The sequence below is a fragment of the Dromiciops gliroides genome, chromosome 4 (assembly GCF_019393635.1).
Source record: "Dromiciops gliroides isolate mDroGli1 chromosome 4, mDroGli1.pri, whole genome shotgun sequence".
NCBI classification, from domain to species: domain Eukaryota; kingdom Metazoa; phylum Chordata; class Mammalia; order Microbiotheria; family Microbiotheriidae; genus Dromiciops; species Dromiciops gliroides.
Genome location: NC_057864.1, coordinates 468,153,395 through 468,180,207, shown reverse-complemented (window position 1 = coordinate 468,180,207; position 26,813 = coordinate 468,153,395). Strand labels below are relative to the sequence as shown.

General features: G+C 43.1%; 1 protein-coding gene across 6 annotated transcripts in view; it reads right to left on the bottom strand.

Annotated features, from left to right (window-relative positions):
* The window catches only part of SPECC1 (sperm antigen with calponin homology and coiled-coil domains 1), a 370,950-nt gene that overhangs the window by 287,274 nt on the left and 56,863 nt on the right, over positions 1–26,813 (bottom strand). For 3 of the 6 annotated variants that reach the window (XR_006356318.1, XM_044001979.1, XM_044001984.1), the window contains exon 1: positions 21,495–21,625. The exons of the other annotated variants lie outside the window; for them this stretch is intronic. The gene's annotated coding sequence lies outside the window, so the exon portion shown is untranslated. Of the gene's footprint in view, positions 1–21,494; positions 21,626–26,813 lie in introns of those variants that run through there. 6 annotated transcript variants of the gene reach the window in all.

Below are 26,813 nucleotides of genomic sequence, written 5' to 3'. Positions count from 1 at the left end.
AAATGATGGATTTAAAAAAAAAAACCGTAATAACTCATGGCTCAGTTGTGGGGCCAGGATCAGTACTGATGCACTCAGATGAAATCACAACACCATGAAGTTACTGAAGGGCAGGGAATGATGCCAGAACATTCTCTCAGAGGAGGTTGGAGAGATCTCATAGTGCCCCCACCACACACAACACACCTTTTCCTTTAAAAAGAAGCAGTAGAAATCTGTACCAAGCTATCATTAAGAACATCAAACAGGCCCAGTGGGGAAAGCCACAGGACAAATGCTAAATGAGCTGTACTTCTGGAGGATTGAGGGGCTTTGTACTTGGCAGCAGGGGATTAGAACCCCCTGCTCTTGTATAAGGTGCAAGAAGAGAAGGCCATCCATGCTGGAGGGGATGGGGGAAGGCAGGCATACTCGCATACCGTGGGCAGGCAACTCCTTTGCAAACAATTTGGTATCTCAGTGAGAAGACTCACTGAACTGTACATAAAGAAGAATCATAAGACCATATACTGAGAACTGAAGGGGACCTTACAGGGCATCTAGTTTAACCCCCTCATTTTACAGATGAGAAAACTGAGGCTCAGAAAAACGAACCCAAACCTAGCAGCATTCTTGCCACTGTATATCACCATACATCACCACCACTACCCACCATCCTGTCTAGATCCTAAGAACTCCTGAAGGTCAAAATCTTGTATCTTCTGCACCTAACAGGGCCTAGCACATAGCAGGCCCTTAGCAGGCATTATTTTTCTTTCTTTCTTTTTTTTCTTTCTTTTTGGGGGCAGGGCAATGAGGGTTAAGTGACTTGCCCAGGGTCACACAGTCAAGTGTCTGAGGCCAGATTGGAACTCAGGTCCTCCTGAATCCAGGGCCGGTGCTTTATTCACTGTGCTGTCTAGCTGCCCCCCCCTTAGCAGGCATTATTAATGAATGCTTATTGACTGATTGATTCAGGGATCTCCCTACTGGACAGAATCCCAGGAGATCAATGGCATAAAGAAAGCTTCCCTATTCTGCAGTTTTCTCATCTATAAAATAAAAATATTAGATTTAAGCACCTAAGGGGCAGCTAGGTGGCACGGTAGATAAAGCACTGGCCCTGGATTCAGGAGGACCTAAGTTCAAATCCGGCCTCAGACACTTGACACTTGCTAGCTGTGTGACCCTGGGAAAGTCACTTAACCCCAATTGCCTCACCCAAAATTAAATAAATAAATAGATAGATAGATAAATAAATAGATAAATAAACTTCAGATTCAAGCACCTAAAAGGTCCCTTTCAGCTTGAAATCGATGGCCCCATAAATAACAAAAGATTTATAGTAGCATTTAAATGACAGTCAAAACCAAACCAGAACAACTGGAAACACTGAGTCCATCAACTGGGGAACAGCTAAACAAGCCAAGGTATGTGAATTTCATGAAATATTATTGTAACCTAAGAAACAAGCAGGAGGAATTCAGAGAAAAAATGGGAAGATTTGCATCAGGCGATGATGAACGAAGAAAGCAGAACCAAGGAAACGAAATACACGCCAATTGCCATGATAGAGGAGATCACAACACAGAAGAATGATGAAAAACTACAGTAAGCGGTCTCACTCCCCCAAAGAATGGACGATGAAACACATGTCTGTGCTCTGAGTAGAGAGAAAGGGGACCACAGAGGTAAAAATGCAATTGGTGGTGATGTTTAGCCCTTCATGACCCCCTGAACCACACTGGAGTGGTTTGCCATTTCCTCATCCAGTAAGTTAAAACACACAGAGATTAAATGATTCACCCAAAGTCACACAGCTAGTTATGTGTCTGAGTCGGGAGTTAAACTCAAGTCTTCCTAACTCCAGGCCCACCCCTTTATCCACTGAACTATCTAGCTGCCCTTAAAATTCAGAAGATGAAATTAGATAAGGTTATTTCAGTGGGTTATGTTTAACTGTCGCTCCTTGTTATAAGAAATGAATTGGGGGCAGCTAGGTGGCGCTATAGTGGATACTTGAATACTTCAGATACTTGACACTTCCTAGCTGTGTGACCCTGGGCAAGTCACTTAACCCTCACTGCTCTGCAAAAAAAGAAAGGAAGGAAGGAAGAATCAACATGCCGAGGGAGGAGGAGAAGTACAAAAACAAGAGATAGAACAATCGACTTTTGAAAAAAATAAGTGGATGATTTAGATTTTCTTTTCTTTTGATAGATTTTAATTGATGTGGTTTGTTTTTACATTGGGCAGCTAGGTGAGGCACTGGATAGAGTGCCTGGCCTGAAGTCAGGAAGACTCATCTTCCTGAACGGAAATCCAGCCTCTAACACTGACTAGCTGTGTGACCCTGGGCAAGTCACTTTGACCTGTTTGACCTGGAGAAGGAAATGGCAGACCACTCCAGCATCTTTTTTTTTTTTTTTTGCAGGGCAATGAAGGTTAAGTGACTTGCCCAGGGTCACACAGCTAGTAAGTGTTAAGTGTCTGAGGCTGGATTTGAACTCAAGTCCTCCTGAATCCAGGACCAGTTCTTTATCCACTGTACCACCTAGCTGCCCCAGCATCTTTGCTAAGAAAACCCCAAATGGAGTCAGGAAGAGTAGAACGCAACTGAACAATAACAAAATCCTCCCTTCCCCTCAACCTCAGCCTCTTGTTCCCCTCTCTCAGAAGACCATCCCTCCTTACAAAACATTTAATAGATTTGGTTTTTGTTGGCAATGGCCAATCATCAAAACCATAGGATTCTTTCAACATAAAGTAGAAATCTGGAACATGTCAAGGTCATGGAAGAATATTTATAAAGCAGTATGGCTGGTCAGATTTAAAAGTTTCAAAGAATTTGCTCATCCATCAAAGAAGGCACAAAATGTCTTAGAATGCTAGGAACCCCCCCCACACACACACCCACTGCCCCGTTTTGTCTTATTTCCTTGCTTCCTGTCCCAGGCAGTAGCTGAGCTAACTGAACAGGGACTAAGTTTAGGCAATTTAATGGGTAGAATGTGGTGACAAAAGATGTTCAATCTCTTTAAACTACACAGCTGGTCTGGTGATTGAGTTAGCATTCTTCATTCTTGGGCTAATTAAATCAAAGCTCAGTAGCAGGAACCAGATAGACTTGACAGAATGGACTGACCAAGGGAAGGAACTCTTCTGGACACAAAGAAAAGCGATCCGTTCTGATTTTGAAAGGTCAAGAAAGAAAAATAACAAGGAATGGAAGACAGATGATAGGATCCATCATGAGCACCAGACACTGTTGTAAAAGCAACAGGGATAGGCTAAAAATCCTGACCCTCAAAGTTAAATGCAGGAGTCAATGTCTGAGGTTTTTATTTGCTGTGTTTTTTTTAAATGCTTTTGTTACAATGGAAGAAAGTGCTGGATTTGGAGTCAAGAAGGGCCTGGGTTCAAATTCTACCTCTGGTGCTTACTACAAAATGAAGGGATTAGACTACATGGCTTCTAAGCTTCCTTCTATCTCGAAATCTACACTCCCAAGTCACACATCCTGGCTCAGCCATTTCCTCCCTTTGTGTGATCTTAGGCAGGTTTGCTTAACCCCTCTGGGCCTCAGTTTCTTCAAGTGAAAAAGGAAAAGTTTGAACTAGATGACCTCAAAGGTTCCCCCCTCTCTATATCTAATACCCGATAATATTATGATTATTAGGCAGCCACCTGACATTGCAAAGACATCTGGAGAATTCATCACAATTTCAAATGAAGCTCACCTGTCTTTTGAAAAGCGACTTACTTATTAGGAAGTGCTTACAGAACACATTAACAGAGGATGGGAACAAGAACAGTCAGTGTCAAAGAAGCTATGCAAAAATGAGTATATACTCTGTTGGTGGAGTTGTGAACTGGTCTAACCATTCTGGAAAAGAATTTGGAATTATGCTTTAAAAAAAAAAAAGGTGACTAAGAAGTCTCTACCGTTTGATCCAGAGCTTGGAGATTTTAAAATTAAAAAAAGAAAAGGATAAAAGGTCTTGTGTGCATCCAAATATTCATAGCAGCGCTGATTGTTGTAACAAAGAAATGGAAAACCAGTGATGGAGGAATAGCTCATCAGTCTGTGGCACATGAATGTAACCGAGAATCGTTACATTATAACAAAAGATGACAATGAAGAATACAGAGAAACCTAGGAAGGTTGATATGAAGGGATGTGAAAACAACATGCACAATGGCAACAATTGTTTAGTCCAGGAAACGGGTAATAGGCTTCTTACAGGTCCAGACCCAAACCAATTAACAGAGTAATAACTCTCTCACTTATTACATCGCACTCTCCCTCACTTCACTGCTCTTTTCCACACAGTTCTCTTTGACATCTGATTTTTTTAACCCTTCCACCTCAGATATTCTTTTCCTCCCTGGGCGACCATAGTAAGGTTTTCTCCTGATTTTCATCCTCCTACCTTGATGACCATGGCTTCTTCACTTGTTCATGATCTTTCTCTCACCCTTTTAGAGTGAGTATCCCCCAAAGGCTCTGCCTTAGGACCTGTGCTCTTCTCCTTGTATACTCTCTCTTGATGATGTCATTCATTCCCATGGTTTCAATTATCACCTGTATACAGATGACTCCCAAATCTATTCAAACAGCCTTGATCTCTTCCCTTGTTTTCTACTCTCACATCTCCAGCTGCCTTTTGGACATCTACACTGGAATATCCTGCTTGTTAGCACCTCAGGTGGAACTCATCACCTTTGCCCTAAACTTACTGTTCCACCCTGCTCCCCCATTTCTGTTCATGGCATTACTCTCCGCCAAGTCACCATCACTCCTCCAACACCCACAAATCCAATTAGATGCCCAGTCTGTCCAAGCCTACCTCCAAAATGTGTCTCAAATCCATTTGATTCACTCTCTTGTGGTCCTAGTTCAGACCATCATTCACCAATGCCCCCACCTGGGACCTAGTAACACCCTCCTATTTGGTGCCTCTGTTTCCAATATCTCCCCTTTATAACACATTCATTTCACAACCACTAAAATTATCTTCCTAAAACAAAGTTCTATCTATGTCATCCCCTCACTCAAAAACCTTCCATTGTGAACAGGATACAGTAAAAACTGCCTAACCTGACATTTAAAGTCATCCACAATCTGGCTCCAACCTGTTTTTATAACCTTGTTGTTTAGTCTTCTCAGCCATGATTGACTCTTCGTGACCCCATTTGGGGTTTCCTTGGCAAAGAAACTGGAGTGATTTGCCATTTCCTTCTCCAGGTCATTGGACAAATGAGGAAATTGAGGCAAAGAGGGTGAAGTGACTTGCCCAGGGTCACACAACTGGTAAGTGTCTGAGGTCACATTTGAACTCAGATCATCCTGACTCTAGGGCATTCTATCCATTGCAATACCCAGCCGCCCCACTTATAGCCTTACTTTACTACATTACTCCTATTCTTAGACTCTATGTGCCAGGCTTCTGTATACTTACAATGCCTTCTCCTGATTTTATGCCTGTGGACCGACTATCTCCTGTGCCTCGAACATACTCTTTTTTAGATTTTTCCTTCAAGGTTTAGCCGAGGTGCTGCCTTTTCCATGAAGCCTCCCTTGATCTCCATCCTCAGAGAAAAGAGCTTCCCCTCCCTCTCTGATTTTCCTAGGTTACTTTATCTTGACCTTGCTATGCATCATCATGTTCCACTGTATATGATTTGTATCTCTGTTATCTGCCTTATTCTTTCTGGTAGAGAGTAAGCATCTTGAGGTCAGGAACTGTGTCATTTGATCTATATGTCCCTAGCATCCAGCAGATCATCTTGCAAGTGGTAGATACTTAGTAACAAATTTGAACAATAATCTAAATTTGAATAATAATATTTTTTAAATTAAATGAGAACTTAGTAACAAAATGATGGATGGGCAAGATATCTAATCACAAAGGATACAGAATCCTAAGAGTCTGATTCTGTGTTTAAAAGAAGGTAAACTGAGGCACTGGATGCCATAAAATGGGCAGTATAAAAGTATTGCCTACCCACCCCATAAAAGAAAAAGATGTGAGAAAAGAAAAGCTATTTTTTCAATCAATGGACTTTGATTTTTCTTTCCCTCATACCTTCCCATCATTGAAAAAGACAAGACCTTTTTACTTATATGCATAGTCAAGCAAAACAAACTCCCATATTCACTGTCCATGGCCAGAAATGTCTGTACCATTCTGCATCCCGAGTCCTCCACCTCTCTGTCAGGCAATGGGTAGCACAGATCAGTGTCAGTACTCTGGAATGATGGTTGGTCATTGATCAGAGAAGGTCATGTGTTTTACCAGTATGTGAGCCCCTGTCAACAGGACAACTCCAGTAACAGGATGATGGGAATGACTTCATCTTGTTCCCACATGGCTTTGGTTTCTTCTGCTAAATCTCCAGGGTCTGAGAGCTTTTCACTTCACTGAGTTTAGAGATTACGAATATCCAGTATGAAAGCATCCATTAAAATGCCCTTGAATCTCCATGAATCCATGAGATGTCTGAGCAAGTGGAAGCAAGAATTTTGTCTGTAATGGTACGCCAGGTCTGTCTGGCTCAGTTTATTTGGTGATGTCTCAAGGGTATGCGCAGGTCTGTTTTGCATCATATAGGGACTCATAATGTTTGATAAGGAGGCAGCTGGGTGGTACAATGGATAGAGCACTGGGTCTGGAGTCAGGAAGACCTGAATTCAAATCCAGCCTCAGATGTTCACTGGATGTGTGACCCTAGGCAAGTCGCTTTACCCTGTTTGCCTCAGTTTCCTCTTCTGTAAAATGAGCTGAAGAAGGAAATGGCAAACCACTCCAGTATCTCTGCCACGAAAACCTCACATGGGTCACAAAGGGTCAGACACAACTGAAATGACTGAACAACATCACATTACAAAAGAGACAGTCTGGTCTCTTCTGTAGAGAAAGCCAGTTTGGAAATGGCCAGAATCCAGGGCTTGGATCTCATCTTACTTTGGTTTAGGTTTTTCGTTGGCAGATAGGAAGGAACATGGCCCGGGTGCTTGTCCTGGCCTCCTCTTCTTGCTCCAACTCATTCACATGCCAAAGAGCATCTTGGGAAGGAGCACGTTTCATCATGACACCCTCCAAAAAGTTGGGGGGAGGCAGGTAGGGCAGAGGGCCCAAGGTAAGTTTTGGAGACACGTGCTCCTCTGCCAGCAGCCAAACCCTGAACCTTGTGTGCCTTGGGTTCTGGCCAGAGCTAAACCCCAGAGATCTATGGCACATACAGGGGAGGAGGGTGAAGTGGTGCAGGGGCCGAAGAAAGTCACAAAACATCCAGCCAGGTCAAGACAGAACCCCCCCTCCCCACACACACATACACAAGTAGAGGCAGTATAGGATAGCGGTTAGAGCACTGGCCTTGGAGTCAGGAATACCAGGGCTGGAATCCCACCTCTCACATTTTCTAGTTGCAAAAGATTCTAGACAAGTCACTTAACTTTTCTGAGCCTTGATTTCTTCATCTATAAAATGGGGATAATAATGGGACCCACCTCACAGAGCTGTTATGAAGATCAAATGAATGAATATGTATACGTGTTAGCTATATATCTATTATGTATAATATATAATTATATGTTATATTATATAGATATAGATTCTAGATACATTTATGTTTGTATATACACACACATGCACATGCACACACACACACAAACTGCTACCGGGCAATGGTCTCTTCTGACTTTATTTATTTATTTATTTTTAGGCAATTGGGGTTAAGTGACTTGCCCAGGGTCACACAGCTAGTAAGTGTTAAGTGTCTGAGGCCGGATTTGAACCCAGGTACTCCTGACTCCAGGGCCGGTGCTCTATCCACTGCGCCATCTAGCTGCCCCACTCTTCTGACTTTAAAAAGAGCAAAAGTATATTTTTTAAATGACTATGTTCTTCACAAAAGGCTGCCAAGAGAGAAATTAACTTGATTTGTGAGTTTTCCTATGTCTCCTTCCTGTCTAAGGAAGACTGTACACTCCACTCTTCTTGGTTTAGCTTCAGAGACAGACAGATGTTGCAGAGTGGCGAGTTTAAGATTTTCTCTTGGGGTAGCTCCTCCAATTGGGGCATTTTACATGGTGGTCCAGCCCTTTAATATCATTAGCATGGTGAGGGGGGGAAACCCTCTATATAGATCACCAACCTAAATGTTGTTTGGGGGCACAGAATCCCACAACTAGTGAACAGCAGAAGGAAGAATCAAACCCACTATACCACATTTCTGTTGATCAAAACCCCCTTTCTTGCGGGACCCAAACCATTGCTGAAGCTACTGACGTGAAAAGAAAAGAGGATGATACCTGGGGAGTCTATGGTTGGAATGGGATGGAAACTTAGAGCTGGAAAGGGCTTTAGAATTCCTCGAGTCCAGTAGTCCCATTTTGCAGATGAGAAAACTGAGACCCAGAAGAGAGAAATGACTCTCCCAAGGTCACAAGACATTAGGAAGCAAAATGAATGAGATCTTAGCTCTACAGCTGGCAGAGACCTCTGAGGCCACCTGGTCCAACCACCTTGCCTTACAGAAGGGAAAAGTGAGACCCAAAGGGGAGGAAGTATCTCATCAAGGTTAGGAAAGCATTTAAGATTCGAATGCTGGTCCTTGGATTCCCAAACTAGCACTGGTGCTCTTCCTATCGCACCACCTTGCCTCTCTCATGTTGTGTGATTACAAGAGAATAGAAATGATGCCTGGAGATGGATATATCCATCAAATATGTGCATATTTATGAGAACTTCGATATTTAAAGGTGTCTTTTGTTCCTGTCAGATCCTAGGGCATCCAAGAACCCATTCCCACAAGGCTGCCTTTGCTCCAAACGTTTTGGGGGTCCTCAACTTGGGAATGGCCTTCAAAGCCCCCCGGCACATTCTTTAGACTGCTCTCCACAGAGGCAAGCCTTCTTCCTGTGAGGGCCTGAGTGCTGTCTCTGGCATCACTCAGAAGCAAGTTGATGCCAAGTCTGGTGAATCAGGTGGGGGAATATTTGGTGTCCTACCATTTTTGGTGGAAAATAAAACCACAAAGCCGAGATGGTCTAGCTATAAAGAAAGAAGTTTGGTTCTCAGAAGTGTACAGTGACAGGGCTCTGGCTCTGGAGTTGTGGGAGCTGGGTTCCAATCCTGTGACTTCAGAGGAGTCGATATTCCTGTGCCTCAGTGTCCTTACTTGTAATGAGGCTAGATGGTACCTAAAGTCCCTTCCTATTGTCAATATAAACTAGCCTAGAAGGCAAATCCTAGGGAAGATGATAGATTTAGAATCAGAAGGACCTTAGAGGGGGCAGCTAGGTGGGGCAGTGGATAGAGCACCGGCCCTGGAGTCAGGAGTACCTGAGTTCAAATATGGCCTCAGACACTTAACACTTACTAGCTGTGTGACCCTGGGCAAGTCACTTAACCCCAATTGCCTAACTTAAAAAAAAGAAAAAGAAAAAGAGAAGGACCTTAGAGATTATCTAATCCAACCCTTTGTTTTACAACTGAGAAAACTAAGGCCAGCAAGGTTGTGACTTTTCCAAGGTCACACAAGTAGAAAGGGGCAAAGTCAGGATTTGAACCCATGCCCTCAGACCCCCAAAGCACAAATCTTCCCAAAACTATTCTGAGCAATGGCAGCATTGCATTGTGGGAATCACCACATAGGCTCTCCTGATACTTACTTAAAAGGGTAATTAACACTCATGTGGCAGTGTGAGTTCTGGGGTGTCAATTCAAAACTTCCTTACTTTACACAGTCATGCCGAGGATACAGAACTGGTCCCAACATTATAAGTCCTCAAACCTCCAGAGTCAGGCATCAGCTCATCCTTCCTCCTCATTTCCTCAAGTCACCCTTTCCTTATTAGCCATTCTTATACAAACCCAATAAAGGTCAGCATTCTGTGCTTTCTGGGACTTTCAAAGTGCCTCTGCTGTAAACTGTGTCAGCAGCAGCAGGCTTTGAAATGGGGAGATGGATGGAGTCCACAGGCTGTTTAGATGCAGGGTTAATGAGGCTGGAATTAGACATATCAAAGCTAGCCAGCCGCCTCCTCTCCTGTTCACCCTTTACTGCTTCTCTGGTCTTCACCGCGGCACCTGAATCAGGTGGGGCTGATTAGCCAAAGGACTGGCTTGAGCAGCTAGCTGCCCAAGGCAGGAGCTTCAGAAGTGTCCCTTCTCCTTCCTCCAGGCCTCAAAGGAAAAGTAGAGAAATTGTTGGTTCGGTTGCCACCCCCTTGGCAAAAGCCCAATGCCCTCTGGGAGAATCCCAAACTATACCCTAAATCTCCCACACATGCATATGCATACTCGGATACACACACACACACACACACACACACACACACACAGAGAACTAAGTTTCCCTCTGGTATTTTTACAGCTCTTCCAAACACTCCAAAAAAGGAACATGAAATTGCGATGTCAGATTCCACTTCCCCAACTGTCCCAGAACTGTAAATGGGGTGGGGTGGGGGGGCAGATCTAGCAGCCCTCTGGGAGACCACACAGAATAATAGGTCAATTCTCAGCGTTCTTGGAAAAGAGAAGTCGTGGGTTAGGCATCCACCACCTCCTCTAGCAGGCTAGAAAGGGCAGATATAAAGTTGGCAACCCCCGCCAGGTGTCCCTTGGGGCGCCTGAGGGAGGAAATCCCAGGAGGGATGAAATTTTCCATAGTGGGACATCCCCACCAGAGACAAGCTGAAACATTTCTTGCATTTCCTCCCTCTGCGTTCCCCCAGAAAGTGCAGACCTCCTCTTTGCAGAAATTAAATCCATGGCCACAGTGTGACCCACGCATCAGCTACTCCCTAAGGCTGGGTTTTCTTCCAGCACTCTCACTGGGTCTTTTTTAAAAAGCCAAGGCTAACCCCTTTGCTACCCACCCATTACAGGACCATCCTGAGCGGAAGGGACCTTGGAAGACATCTCTTCCAACTCTTCATTTTACAGATGAAGAAGCTGAGGGTCAGAGAGGATCAGAGGATTGTTAGGCATAGAGCCAGAAAGAATCTGCTCCTTTTACAGAGGAGGATGCTGAGATCCACAGACGTTAAGAGACTTGTCCAAGGTCAACTTGAACCCGGGTCTTCTAACACTGAAACTTCCCCTTGTATTAGTTTCAATCACCAAGGGATGACTCACACCTCATCATGTAGAAAACGGCTTTTCTGTTGCTGACTGGTGAGAATTTTTGTTCCTTGGCAACTTATTAAAATATACAGCAAAAAAAAAAAGAAAAGCCTGCATTCTTTTTTCAATTGCCGTAGAAATGTAAGCTCCCTGACAGTAGACAACACCTCCATTTTTTTCTTCCTCTGCCCAGTGCCCAGCTCCGTCCTTTCCACACAGCACAACTTGAATTGAACTGAGTTTTATTTTATAATCACCACACTGAACACTGAATATTTTTACACTATTAAAAAATATTCCTGGGGCGGCTAGGTGGCGCAGTGGATAAAGCACCGGCCCTGGAATCAGGAGGACCTGAGTTCAAATCTGGTCTCAGACACTTAACACTTACTAGCTGTGTGACCCTGGGCAAGTCACTTAACCCCAATTGCCTCACTCAAAACAAAACAAAACAAAACAAAACAAAACAAAAATATTCCAACTCGTTAAAGGCGTACTTGATTCAGAATCAAAGAACGTGAACCTAAAACTTGCCTGTGATATCTATTACCCGCCTAATCCTGAGCAAATCACTTGATATCTTTGAGGGCAAAAGTGATTTATTTCCTTTTTTTCTTGGTATCTGGCATACAGCAGGCACTTAATGAATGAGCACAAGTATAGAAGTTGAGAGTTGAGGGAGGAGGCGTCTAGCTGAACCCATCCCTGAAGAGGAATCTCTAGTATAATATACACAGTAAGTTTGCTAAATGATTGAGCCTCCATCTCCTTACCTATAAAAAGAGAGGGTATCTAAGGTCCCTTTCAATTCTCAGCCCAGGATCTTCTAACTATACTACTAACTGTATGATATTAACTATATTCTACCATTAACAGGAAAGAAAAATTAAGTTATCCCCCTCCCAAAGCAAGAAAAAACTTAAAAGGTGACTTGCCTGTCTCACAGAAGAGATAGATGAGGTAGGGTGAAGATTTGAGTGCTGCCCAGTTCTGGTCCTACGGGGTGAGTCCTGCGCTCGTTTAATAGGACAACACCCCTCGGAGTCAGATGAGGCACAGATACCAAGGAGCAATAACCGCGTTAGGAAGACTCTTAATGAGCACTGTGCTCGCACCGTAACCACTGAAATGTCGCCTCCTCTCTCCTGTAGGCCCCACATTAGAGCAGAGTTCAAATGGATTTCCGTCTGTGGTTTCATGAACATTCTCTAGAAGGCAGACACACCTTCCTGGGTCTCAGCTTCATCACATCCCCTCCCTAATTTTTCACCTGCCCACAGAGAGCCCTTTGATATGACCAGTGGAGGAATTTGTGAATAGGGAAAATCTCAGCTTCAGTGAGGGCCAGGCCCTTTTCCCATAACAGATGGCCCTGTCCAGAGGCCTGGGGATGTCACCTCCAAGCCCGAAATGAGGCTCAGTGGAAAGATCGCAGGGTCCAGATCTTGGTTCTTGCTACTTGATCCCTAGGCCTCAGTTTCAATTTAGGTAAAATGATGTCATTCTCTAAGCTCCCATCCAGCTCCAAATTCCGTGATGTTGAAATAATGTATTTATCAAAACTAATTGATAAATTTTCTTGAAAAAACAAACAAAACTATGTTCTTAGACTTTTCATGCAATAGAAATAATATTCTATTAAAATACACATTGAGAATGCCCATTAATTATAAATTTCCCTTAAAAAGTAGAGGGGGGCATAGTACTGTAAAAAGGGCATTAAGGGGGCAGCTAGGTGGCACAGTGGATAAAACACCGACCCTGGATTCAGGAGGACCTAAATTCAAATCCAGCCTCAAACACTTGACACTTACTAGCTATGTGACCATTACCCCTCATTGCCCCACCAAAAACAAAACAAAACAAAACAAAAAAGGGCATTAAGAGTAAAAGGACATGGGTTCAAAACCTACCTATTACCTGTGTGACAAGTGACCACCTCCCTGGGCCTCAGTTTCCTCCAGTGTAAAATGAGGGGGTTAGAAGAGATGCCCCCCCCCTGCCCCGGCCATCTAGAGCTATGATCCCATGTCACGTACACTTTCTAAGCCTCAGTTTCCTCAACTGTAAAATAGTAATGATAATATCTATGTGACCTGGACCAGTGGCCTCACCACCCTGGGCTTTAGTTTCCTCAATTCTCCAATGAGGACATTGCATGAGATGACCTCTGGGGCCCTCTCCAGTTCTAACTCTACGCTCCTACTTCAACACTCCACTTGCCTCTTTCCACATTCCTCACACCCACCTCTTAAGGTGTCCAACTGTCCGCCATTGCTATAGGACTGCACAATTTTGGAAGTCTGTGAAAGCAGGAAGCCATTTCCACGTTCTCTCTTAAACTACGCCCCCATCAGCCACCGTGGCCTGCCCCTTCTCCATCCTCTCCCAACCCAGGGACTGAGGGCTGGGGAACAATGCCAACACTCTCATTCTAAAAGCTACCAATTTCCCCCCACCGTAGTGCTCGAAAAAAAGGAAGTCGTTTCTTCCCGTTTAAGTGACAGGACTTAAAAAATATTCTGACTTGAAAATTCTAGTAAATTGCATTTTCCTTCTCTGTTACATGACATGAAAGCAATTACTTTCAAATCAATCAACAGGCATTCATTAAACACCTACTATGTGCCAGGCACTGTGCTAGGTTCTGAGGATACAAAGCCAAAAACCAAACGGTTCCTGCCCTCAAGTAGCTTACACTCTATCATAGGACACACACACACACACACAGATATATACTTACACGTTTACACACACATACAATTTAATATGAGGTAATTCGCAGAAGGAAGGCAGCAGCAGTTGGAAAGGTGGGAAGAAATACAGATCAGCCTAATTCAGAAGGTGGTGTTTAAATGGCACGCTGAAGGAGACTGAGGATAAGGATGGCATTCCAGGCCTAACAGGCAGCCTGTGGAAAGGCCCAAAAAAGGAATGCCATGAGGGCAGCTAGGGGGCACAGTTGATAAAGCACTGGCTCTGGATTCAGGAGGACCTGAGTTCAAATCTAGACTCAGACATTTGACACTTACTAGCTCTGTGACCCTGGGCAAGTCACTTAACCCTCATTGCCCCATCAAAAAAAAATAGTGAATTAAAACATTTTTATATGACTAGAAATAACTTTGATTTCTTCTGCTAAAAACTGCCTGTTCATATCTTTTGACCATTTATCAGTTAGGGAATGACTTATTTTTGTAAGTTTGACTTGGTTCCCTATATATTTGAGAAATGAAGCCTCTATCAGAGAAATTTGATGTAAAATTTTTATATTACTTCATTGACTATGGTACCTTTTAGCAAAATGTTTCCCTAAGTATCTTTTAATTATGTCTATTTTTGCTATTGCTTTGTCTGAGAGCATGATTGCTGCCCCTGCCTTTTTTAGTTCAGCTGAAGTATATTAGATTCTTCTTCAGCCCTTAATTTTAACTATGTATGTCTTTCTTCAGATGTGTCTCTTGTAAACAATGTAATGTTCGATTCTGACTTCTGATCAATTCTGTTTTAGAGGTGAGCTCATCTCATTCACATTCACAGTTATAATTACTATATATTTCCCTCAACCTACTTTCTTCTGTTTATCCTTCTCTCTTTTTATCCTGTCCCTTCTCAAAACTGTTTTGCTTCTGACCACTGCCTCCCTTAACCTGCACTCCCTTTTATCATCCTCTCCTCCCCATATCTCTTATCTACTTCCCCTCTTATTTCCTTGTTGAGTAAGATAGATTTCTATACCCAACTAAGTGTGTATATGTGTGTATATACTCTTTGAATCAATTCCAATGAGAATGTAAATTAAATCAACTCTGGGGTACCACTCTACACCTACCAGAAATGACAAATTCTGGAAGAGATGAGGCAAAAATAGGCACACTAATGAACTGTTGGTGGAGTTGTGAACTGTTCAAACAATTTTGGAGAACAATTTAGAACTAGGCCCAAAGGGCTATGAAACCTTTTTCCCCCCAGCAATACCACAACTAGGTCTGTATCCCAAAGACATCAAAGAAAAAGGAAAAGGACCTACATATACAAAAGTGTTTTCAAACAACTCTTTTAGTGGTGCCAAAGAATTTGAAATTGAGGGGATTTCCATCATTTGGGGAATGGCTGAACAAGTTGTGGTATATGATTGTGATAGAAGAAATAACTAGCAGAATGGTTTCAGTGAAAACATGGCAAGACTCATATGAACTGATACAAAGTGAATTGAGAAGAACCTGGAGATTATTGTGCACAGCAACTGCAATGTTGTTATTATGATCAACTGTGAAAGACTTGGCTACTCTTATCAATACAATGATCCAGGACAATTTGGAAGGACTCATACTGAAAACTGAGAACTGATGAACTCTGGATACATTTTTTTCACTTTCTTTTTTCGCCTTTTCTGAGGGTGTAACATGGCTAATATGGAAATGTTTTTGCATGATTTCACATGTATAATTAACTGATATCATTTTGCTTGCCTTCTTAGTGTGTAGGAGGGAGGGAGAGAATTTGGAACTCAAAAATTTTAAAGAAAAGAATGTTTAAAAATAAATAATAAATCAAACAAAAAACCTTTCTTTCTTCACGGAGGGAGACCATAGGCTTCACCGACCTGGGTCCAGGACACAAAAATAGCTGAGAATGCCTGGACTAGTATCTCTGTTCATTACTCACAATTTGTCTAACAAACTTCTCCATTTTACAAAAGAGATTTTGTGCTTTCTGACATTCCTTGGGGGGGGGAGAGGAGGAGGGGGGTTCATCTAACACTGTACTTAAACAGCAGGCTCCTCAACAGGAGTCTGGTGATTCTGGCTGAGCATAAGGAAACAGGGGCCAATTTATTAACTGAGATAAATCTCAAACTTGGCAAAGGGCAGGATTCCATTATCACAATATACGTGTGGTTATAAAAACATAAGAAAGATTACACCAAGCCTGGGGGCTCCTTTCCTGCTCCAGGGGAGGATTCTATTCTCTCAGGGTGGCAACCCCAGAGGCATCAGTGGAAAGAATGAATGCTGGCTTTAGAGTCAGAGGGCCTGAGTTCGAATTTTGGCTTTGCTCCTTACTACCTTTTAGGGCCTTGGTTTCCTCTTCCGCAAACTGAAGAGGGTTTGCTAGATGACTCTCAGGTCCCCACTAGCTCCAGGTATGTGATCCAGAACTTCTGAATTGGACTGTATTATTTCCATTAGTGATAAGTGCACAGGAAGTGGGGGTGGGGGGAGAATGAACACACTACATACTGATTTTTTTTTTTTTGGTAGCGCTTAGATTATCAACAATTAGCATCTCCTCAGTCAAGAAGGCAGCAGAATTCAGAACAACTGCCGATGCCATCTCCACGTGAAAGGCAAATAAATCACATGCCATGGGATTCCCCCAGTTCTTGAGGATCAAAGGCCCTATGGAATTTCAGCCCTAGCTCTCTCGGGTTCTCTAATTGTTATTGGATTAAGATGAACGGGTGAATGCAGATGATTATTTTTTTGTTTGTTTTGTTTTTGCATTCCTGACATTTTCTGGTGTTTTTATTTTATTTTTTTTACACCCACAGGTTTTAGGTATTTTTGCTAGGACACCTGGCAGTTCATGAAAGAAAACCTCTGGACTTAGTGGGCACGTGGTATATGGGACCAGCGATGGCCTGGCTTATACTTTAACGGCGTGAAACTTAGGAAAATCACCGATGACTGATAGCTGGAAAGGATCGCAGAGCCATCTATTCATATAGGACATCATGGATTTAAACCTGGAAGGGACCTTGGAAGGGCGTCAGCTCCAACCTCCTCATTTTACAGATGGGGAAACTGAGTCACAGGGCAGTGACTTGCTTTTTAGAATGGCACAAACAGTCGCTGCCAGGGGCAGGATTGGAGCCCAGGCCCACTGACTGGAGAGTTAGTATTCCTTGCACTATATCAGCGCATTGTATTTCAAATGCTAGCTTAGAATCATTCTAAAGGGGAGGGAGGCTTTCACAAGCTGTGCTCTGGCAGTACCCTGTCATTACATGTCCTCGCACAGTCCTCGGGAGCTGCACTTAAAAGGTACAGAAAGTGCAGGCCCTGCCACGTCACCTGCTTTCTGGTTTGAGAGACAAAAATAACCGTGTCACTGCAGAATGGCTGCCCAGATGATGTACCCGGCTCCCCATGGTGACAGCCGCTGTTCCTGGCTCCTCCATCAGCACACTGCAGGTGAGGTAGTCAGCCCAGTGACAGCCCTTTTCTCCTATTCCAACCACGTGGGCTGGGGAGATGCCATGCCCATCCCGATGGCATTCCACAAAAATGAATGAGGATATACAGCCTATATCTGATTGCTTATGGCCACAGGGAGTGGGGAAGGGAGAGAAGGATAAAAATTTAGAAGTCAAAACTATAAATAAAAATGTTTATTATTCTTTTTTTCTTTTTTTGTGGAGCAATGGGGGTTAAGTGATTTGCCCAGGGTCACACAGCTAGTAAGTGTCAAGTGTCTGAGGCTGGCTTTGAACTCAGGTCCTCCTGAATCCCTGGCCGGTGCTTTCTCCACTGCACCACCTAGCTGCCCCCTATTATTATTTTTTAAATGAATGAGGAGGGATGGGTGATGTCTGCTTTAGAGCCCTGGCCTGTAAATGTCACACTGAAAAACAAAAAGGGGCACGTGGTCAAGTTTACTTCAAATTCCGACCCCTTCCAAAAATATTTTAGACCTTTAAAAAACGTTTAGATCTTTTATTAAAAAAAAAAAAAAGCAGGGCCCAAAGGAGAAATATGAGAAGACAATCCCCCCAACTCACTCCTTTGCAAAAATGGGAGGTCCAGAAGTGCATTGCATATATTCTCAGACTTTTTCAATGTCTTTATCTGTTTTATTGATGTTTTTTTCATGGTGGGGGAGGAAAAGGAAAAGATAGTGGGAGAAAGTTCGATGATGTAAAAAAAAAATCAATAAAAATTTACTTTACCTATATCAAATTGTTTGCTGTCTCAGCAAGAGGGGAGGGAAGGAGAGAATTTAGAATTCAAAATATTTTTTAAATGTTTAAAATTGTTTTTACATGTAATTAGAAAAAATAAAATACTTTTAAAATAAATTTTAAACATATATTTTAAAACATTGAGGCAATGGGAGTTAAGTGACTTGCCCAGGGTCACACAGCTAGTAAGTGTCAAGTGTCTGAGGCTAGGTCCTCCTGAATCCAGGGTCAGTGCTCTATACACTGCACCACCTAGCTGCCCCCTAAACGTATATTTTTTAAAAATAAAAAGGAAGGTAAGAACTTTTGTTGACCATTTGTTGCAGAATGTTTTTCCCCCTTCAATTATCAGAGTGGCAGCCACTCAAAGGAGATATTTGTAAAATATGCCCGAGGGGCAGCTAGGTGGTGCAGTGGATAGAGCACTGGCCCTGGAGTCAGGAGGACCTGAATTCAAATCCGACCTCAGACACTTCATACTCACTAGCTGTGTGACCCTGGGCAAGTCACTTAACCCCAATTGCCTCACACACACACACACAAAGTGCCCAGCAAAGTACCTAGTATTTGGAAGGCACTAAATGCTAATTCCTTCCCTCCCTCTTTGTGGCTCCTTTGACTTGGGCAGCATGAAGTCACAGCAGAGTAGAGGGGAAGGAGTCTTGCAATTGAGGTTAGAGGATCTGGGTTCCAATTCTGACTCAGCCACTTATTAGCTGTGTAACTTTGGGCAAGTCACTTTTCCACTCCAGACCTCACTCTATTAAAAAGAGGATGATCCTGACCAGCAAGTCTTGTTAGGAGGAGATGGTGCTCTCAGCCCAACTTGAGGTGGCTGGACCTGAGCCTGTCTTTACTTAAATTCTGCCCTCTGACTCTGGAGGTGGTGGATTCTTCTTCTTCTTCTTTTTGTTTGTTTGTTTGGGTTTTTTGTTGTTGTTTTTTTTTGGTGATGCAATTGGGGTTAAGTGACTTGCCCAGGGTCACACAGCTAGTAAGTGTCAAGTGTCTGAGGCCGGATTTGAACTCAGGTCCTCCTGAATCCAGGGCTGGTGCTCTATCCACTGCACCACCTAGCTGCCCCGGATTCTTCTTTTCAATCAGTGCCACCCTACAGCTAAAGCCCAGACTGTGCTGGAGTACACCTGGTACCTGAAAGAAAGCAAAGAGAGCCTCCTGGTGGCGACTGGCAGGGGGCGTGGCTGCTCCCCTTTATGCTTGGGGTCCTGCCACAAAACAAAGTGTCAATTTACAAACATCAAATGTGGCTTTGGTAAACATCAAGGAAGAGAGACAGATATATAGTCCATGAGCTTAAATGATGTTAGTAGGAGGAAAAAAGTAGATGAGAATAAAAGGAATTTGGGGATTAGAGGACAAGAAATACAACTATGATAAACTCAGCAAATGAGGAGTGGCAATCAGTGTATCTCTATAGAGCTTTTTGCTAGCCTAGAAGACTATGAAGGTGAAATAGATGGGTTGAAGAGCAGCTGACAGAATTATCTTTTTCCCACCAGAGAGAAGTAGGGACACTTTTTATTATCACTGAATGGACCTTAGCCCATCAATCAATCAATCAATCAAGTGCTTATTAAGAACCAACTATATGCCAGATAGTGTGCTAAGTACTAATACTAAATGACGATGTGATTGGAAGCAGGCCCTCAGTTACCAAATCTGGTGCCCTTTCCCCTGAACAGGCCCCTTGCAGAAAGGACAGAATGATATAAATGCTCGAACTGAGGTAATAAGTTACTGACCAAAATATTTCAGTCTGTAAAGTGAGGCCTTTGAAATGGGAAAAGGAATTTTTAAGGGCATTTCTGGAGAAAGAAGAGAGAAGATCATTATTATTACATGTCCCCACCTTACTGAGAGAGATTAGGAACTAGATGAAAGTGCTTTGAGATCTCAAAAAAAAAGCTTTGTCTGTCTGTCTGTCTGTCTGTCTCTCTACACACACAGACACAGACATATCTTCAATCTTCCTACAACAATATATATATATATGTATATATATATATATATAGGGCAGTATTTCTAATCATATTTGTAACTATTATAATTAGGAATAATTGCAGTAATAATCAGTTTAGATTAGGTTCCCTTCTTTAAATAAGAGCTTCTTCTTGGGAAAAAGCCTCTCTTCTCACCTTGAAATTCTGCTTCCAACAGGACTTTTTAAGTGAAGTGGCTGTATTTTCTGAATCAATCAAGCAATAAGCAGTGATTAAGTACTTACTATATACCAAGCACTGTACTAGGTGATTGCACTACAAAATGAAATGGTCGCACAAAGGATTTTATTTCTTATTCTTAATTTTTCTCCCTTCCTTCCTTTCCTTCCTTCTTTGTTTCTTTTTCTTTTCTTCTTTTATTTCTTCCTTCCCTCTCTCATTCTTTTCCTTCCTTCCTTCCTTCCTTCCTTCCTTCCTTCCTTCCTTCCTTCCTTCCTTCCTTCCTTCCTTCCTTCCTTCCTTCCTTCCTTCCTTCCTTCCTTCCTTCTTTCCTTCCTTCCTTTCCTCCCTCTGTATGAATGGAACTAAATATCTGACATCAGGACCATGCCAGAAAATCTGGCCCCTATGGTTGGCATGCCTGTGACATCAGGTGTCAGATCCCAACCCAGATGTTTCTACCATGAGCCTTGCTTGACTCAGCCTCAGCTCAGAGCAGGAGAGAGGACCCATTGCAGCCTGACCCAAGCCCTGGTTTTCTGAGCAGCTGCAGGACCTTTCCACGCTCCCAGCAGCCCACTCCATTCCTTTCTCCCGATAGAACTTTGTTCTTTCATGACCACGGCTGCAGGAAGTGCCCCTGCTTCTCTCTGGTGAGGAAAAAACAGTTCTGTTGGCTGCTCTTCAACCCATCTATTTTACCTTCATAGTCTTCATATTTCACCTTTACATAGTCTATTTCTCCTCATTCTAGTTCTACTGATTTGGTTAGTCACCAAACCAAATCCAAATTCCCCAAATCAGCACTTGTCCGAAAGAAACTATTGCCTTTCAAAGGAAGTTTGCACATTAACCCATGAGGGTGGTGGGTATTAAATCCCCCTCACTCTCACAAAGAAGAAAACCAAATCCGAGGGAGCATACTACTTTTCAAAAGCAACAGAAAATAAATTCTAGAGCCCAGTTACCAAGGAGAAAACAGATACATCTACCAAGGACACCAAAGAACAGAAAGTGGCCGCTACTGCTGAGAACAGATCAACCTGGATAACATCAACACTAACCGGCCACTGATGAGAACACACCAACCTGGGTAACAAGAATGTCAACCACTGGCTAGAAACAGGGTGACCCACAATAAAACAAACGCCCCCCCCCCCCGCCTCCCTTGCATGGCTACTGGATGCTCTGATTTCTAGATGAATATTTTTTTAAAATAAATGATCAATTACTTACAGCAAGAGCTCTTTCTCTCTCTCTGTGTGTGTGTATGTCTCTCTCTCTCTTCTGTCTCAAAATGAGAACTACTTTTCTCTAACTTCTGATATGGGCAAGCCAGGCTGTCTATTCCGGGGTTTGGTGCTTCCCTGGGAGGAAAACCACACAGTGCAATGAGACGGGGAGTTTGTTGAGCAATGATTCACATACGGAAGCAGGCTGGCTTCAGCAGCGCCCTGACATTCAGAACACACACACTCTCACACACTGCAACCCCCCCCCCACACACACACATACACATGAGTGCACACACACACACACACACACACACACCACTTAGGGAAAGGGAGCAAATGATATTTCCATCCTGCTAAACTGAATTTATGCTTTCACTTAATTTGTACCTGTGTGGAAATGCAGAAAAATGAAGCACATTTTAAAGGCGTAGGCTGGTTCTTTTCATGCTGATCTTTTCTTTCAGTATCAAATAGAAGAAGAAGAAGAAAAAATCACAAAACTCCCTCACATTCTTGCAATAAGTGGCCTGATCAGCCCTAGTCCCAATCTGATCCCCCCAAATGAGTGGAAAAAACACGATAGTGGGGGTAAGGGGGGAGACAAGAGAAACAATGATAGGGGCCATTGCTTCCCCTTGGCCAAGTAAGAGGTGATGAGGATAGGAGTCTGGGGGGGACTTGAATCCTGAAAATCAGCCCAGTGTTCTTGGGGCTGAGGGAAATTACTTCGACTTTCACTGGCTGAAGGGGGGGGTGCTGCTTTAGGAGTAAATGGAGAAAGGGATATGAATACCTCCCAAGAGGCCCCTGCAGGCTGGGCGAGGCCCACCAGCAGAAAGTAACCCTAAAACCAGAGGCAGGAACTCCGGATCCTCTGGCAATGAGCTTACTTAAATCCAGTTCTGGGTCCTCTGACTCCCCTCCCCCAGGTATCTACAGAGCCCCTCCCCCTTTACAGAGAACAACTGAACGATGAACAGAGGTGGGGGCTGTCTTCCCCTTTTGAATTACCAGCAAACATTATGTCTTTATGCACCTAGAGATTTACATGTTGTATTAGATTATAAGCTTCTTGAGGGCAGGGACTGTTTTAGGCCTTCTTTGTAGCCCAGTGATTAGTACAGTACTAGGCACCCAGTTGGTGCTTAATAAATGCTTGTTGGTTTATTGACTGATAGACAGCAGCACATTTCCTCCCAGCTTCCAGGGGTAGCTATAACTCAGCTGCCACCACACAGGCCCATGTAAGGGACAAATGACAGATTATTATTTTGTTTGTTTGGTTGGGCTTTTTTATTGTTGTTGTTGTTGAGGGACGAAGGACAGAAACCACAGCAGCCCATCCCGGTGCTGGGGGCTTGAAGCTAAGGCAGTGGCAACTGAAAGGAGGTGGAGAGGAGCCAGTCATAGGGCCCAGACCTGGACAGGCCAGGAGTAGGAAGGGCTTCCACCCTTCCCCTCGACACACCTCAAGCTGGAAAGGCTTTATCCCCTATCTGATCTGATAGCACTTTTTTTTTTTTTTTTTGGTGAGGCAATTGGGGTTAAGTGATTTGCCCAGGGTCACACAGCTAGTGATTGTTAAGTGTCTGAGGCTGGATTTGAACTCAGGTCCTCCTGAATTCAGGGCTGGAGCTCTATCCACTGTGCCACCTAGCTGCCCCCTGATAGCACTTTATAATCTCATCTCCCTGGACGAATAGACCTAGATTCAGAAAGAGTTGAGTTCAAATTCTGTCTCAAATAATATCTGTGTGACCTTGGACAATCTGCTTACCCAATGTCTGGCTGGCATTTAATAGGTGTGGGACCATGGGGCTAATCACTCAGTCCCCAAGGACCTCAGCTCTTCATCAATAAAGTGAAAGGGCTTCCCCTAGATGGTCTCTGAGGTCCCCTCCAGCTCTAGATGGTTGGTCCTATGAAATAGTCCCTGCCCTCCACATTCTAGTAGGCACTTAAATGCTTACTGATTATTAAAGCACTTAGCACAGTGCCTGGTATGTAGTAAGCACTATACACAAGTTAGTTATTAAGTACTCATTCATACGTACACTGTCTTCCCCTCTACAATGTAAGCTCCTTGAGGGCAGGGACTGTTTTTGCATGTTCTTTGTATCTTCAGCCTTTAGCAAAGGGCTGAGGTGCTTAAAAATTATTAACAGAAAAAAATTATTAACAGACTGACTTACTGGAGAGAAAGAACCAAGTTTTATTCATCTTCTTATCCTAGGCACCTAGCTCAGGGCCTGGTACAAATTCATTTAACAAATACTAACTTAGTACATCCAACTGGGGCATCTAGGTGATGCAGTACACAGATCCACAGGCCTGGACTCAGGAAGACCTAAGTTCAAATCCAGCCTCAGGCACATAACAGGCAAGTCACTTAACCCTGTTGGCTTCAGTTTCCCCATCTGTAAAATGAATTGGAGAAGAAAATGGCAAACCACTCTAGTGTTTTTACCAAGAAAACCCCAAATGGGGCCACAAAGGGTCAGAGAGGATGACTGAACAATGATAACACTACATTCAAGGTACTAGAGGATATGCCCTGCCCTAAAGAGCTTACAAACTACTAAAAGGTACACAGATAAGAAACCACCAGATAATTAGTACTGTCTGCTACATAGTAAGTGCTATATATTTGTTAACTATTATTATTATTACTAAAATATATAGGAAACTGTGTCAAATGTACAAGAATAAGAGCCACTCCCCAACTGATAAATGGTCAAAGGATATGAATAGGTAGTTTTCAGAAGGAGAAATCAAAGTTGTCAATAGCCATATGAAAAAATGCTAATAATTCAAGAAATGAAAATTAAAACAACTCTGAGGTACCCCCTGATACCCATCAGATTGACTGAGTTAACAAAAAAGGAAAATGAAAAATGCTGGAGGGGCTATAGGAAAATGGGTACACTAATGCACTCTTGGTGGAGCTTGAAGTGCTCCAACCATTCTGGAGAACAATTTGGAACTATACCCAAAAAGCTCAGCATACCCTCTGACTCAGTAAAACCCCAGGTCTATAGCCCAAAGAGATCAAAGAAAGAAGAAAAGGACCTATATGTACAAATATATTGACAGCAGATCTTTGTGTGGTGACAAAGAATTGGAATCTAGGGTGGTACCCATGAATTGGGGAATGGCTGAACAAGTTGTGGTATATGATTGTGATGGAATACTACTGTGCTTAAAAAAATGATGAAGAGCATGTTTTCAGAAAAACTTGGAAAGACTTATAGGAATTGATACAGAGTATAGTGAGCAGAACCAGAGCACAATGTATATAATAACAGCAATATTGTAATGATCATCAACTTTAAAATACTTAGTAATTGATTAGCCCAATGACTAACCACAGTTTCAAAGAACTCATGATGAAACAAGAGCTACCTCCAGATGGAGAGCTGAAGGAATTAGAGAGTAGACAAAAGCCTATTTTCTTCTCTCTTTTTTTTAAAGGAACATGGCTAATGTGGAAATTTATTTTTCATGACTATGTATATTTATTTTTTTATTTTTATTTTTTGCAGGGCAATGAGGGTTAAGTGACTTACCCAGGGTCACACAGCTAGTAAGTGTCAAGTGTCTGAGGCTGGATTTGAACTCAGGTTCTACTGAATCCTGGGTTGGTGCTTTATCCACTGCACCATTTAGCTGCCCCTGTGACTATGTATATTTATAATGGGTTTTGTTTTTCTTGCCTTCTCAATGGGTGGGTGAGAAATAGGATTTGGAACTGAAACTAAAATAATAAATTAGATAAGAAAAAAGAGAGGAAGGAGGCAAGAAGGAAAGGAGGAGGAGGGAAGGAAGGAGAGAAGAAAGGAAGGAAAGGTGGGAAGGAGGAAGGGGAGAGGAAAGAAGGGAGGAACAAAGGGAGGGAAGGAAGGAGAGAAGGAAGGAAAGAAGGAAGGAGGAAGAGAAGAAGAGGAGAGAAGGCGCCCTAGCTCTTGAGTCAGAGAATGTGGGTTCATTCCCTGCTCTGCTGCTTGCTGCCTGTATAGCCTTGGACAAGTCACTTCGTTTCCCTGGGCCCCACTTTAATCACCTATAAAAGGGGGTGGGGGACTTCTGAGGTTCCTTTCAGCTCTAGATCTATCATTCTATGATCCCCAGCAGCGTCTCACCTCCAGGTCGGACATCCATGTATTTCCTGATCGTGTCATCATCTACCTCCCCAGGCACGGCATATTCCTCCTCAGGAGAAGCATATACAGGACACCCCGCCCATTCCCAAGTCCCCAGAGAACAGAAAATACTTGAAAACCCCTCCCCGGGCCCATCACTTTCCACCCCTTTGGAAAAGGGGCCTCCTCCCAGTGGCCCCAGGAAGTCTCTCAGGGGAGGAGATAACAAGAGCTTAATAATGAAGGGCTTTCACATAATTTCTCATTTCATCTTCACACCCTCCCCACGAGGTAGGCAGGGAAGGTATTATTATCCCCATTTTGCAGATGAGAAAACTAAGGCTTAAGTGACTTCCCAAAGTTATCAACTCATCATCGGCAAAACCAGGATGTATATCCTGCCTCTCAGACTCCAAGTGCAGGACACCATCTGCTACACCAAGCAGAAGGGCTTTCTACTTAATTACCCTTTTCTCCTAATTTCAGCCCAGAGACCACTAGTGAATTTGGTAGACTACACACCATTCACTAGATGCACCCTGCACTTTCCAGACACTGTGTCTTTGCTCACAGCATTCCTTGTGCCTGATATGTCCTGATAGCCATCTCTACCCTTTAAAAACACTGACTCTTCTATAAGGCCCAGTTCCAGTGCCACACCTAGGAAGGCCCCCAAGAGTTCCTCCAATATACAGAGATATCCCTCTCTTCCAAAGTCCCAATGGTATTCTGGCTCTATACTGCCTTGTTTTTTATATTAAAATTATTTGTTCAATTAAATAAGCATTTATTCAACACCTATCATATCTAAGTCCAAGCTTGGGAGAGGTCACTGTCACTTGGGAAGGTCAATAAAAGACTTGCAGATGAAGTGATCCCTACTGAGCCCAAAAAGAAAACAAGAAACCCAACAGAGAGGAATAGAATGAATCGAATCCAAGCATGAAGATGGCATAAGCAGAAACATGGGAGGTGGGGGAGGGTAGGATGGAAAGCAGCCCAGCTTGGTGGGAGCTACATGAAGGGGAATAATATGACCTACAGAGGTCCTAGAATGCCAGGATCAGGAGTCACACTTTATTTAGAAGCCGCTCAAAGTTTCTGAGATGTGATACACTATATGATTCCTTGGGCAGAGGGGAGAGGTGGAAGGCAGGAACATCAGATAAGAGGCTATTATG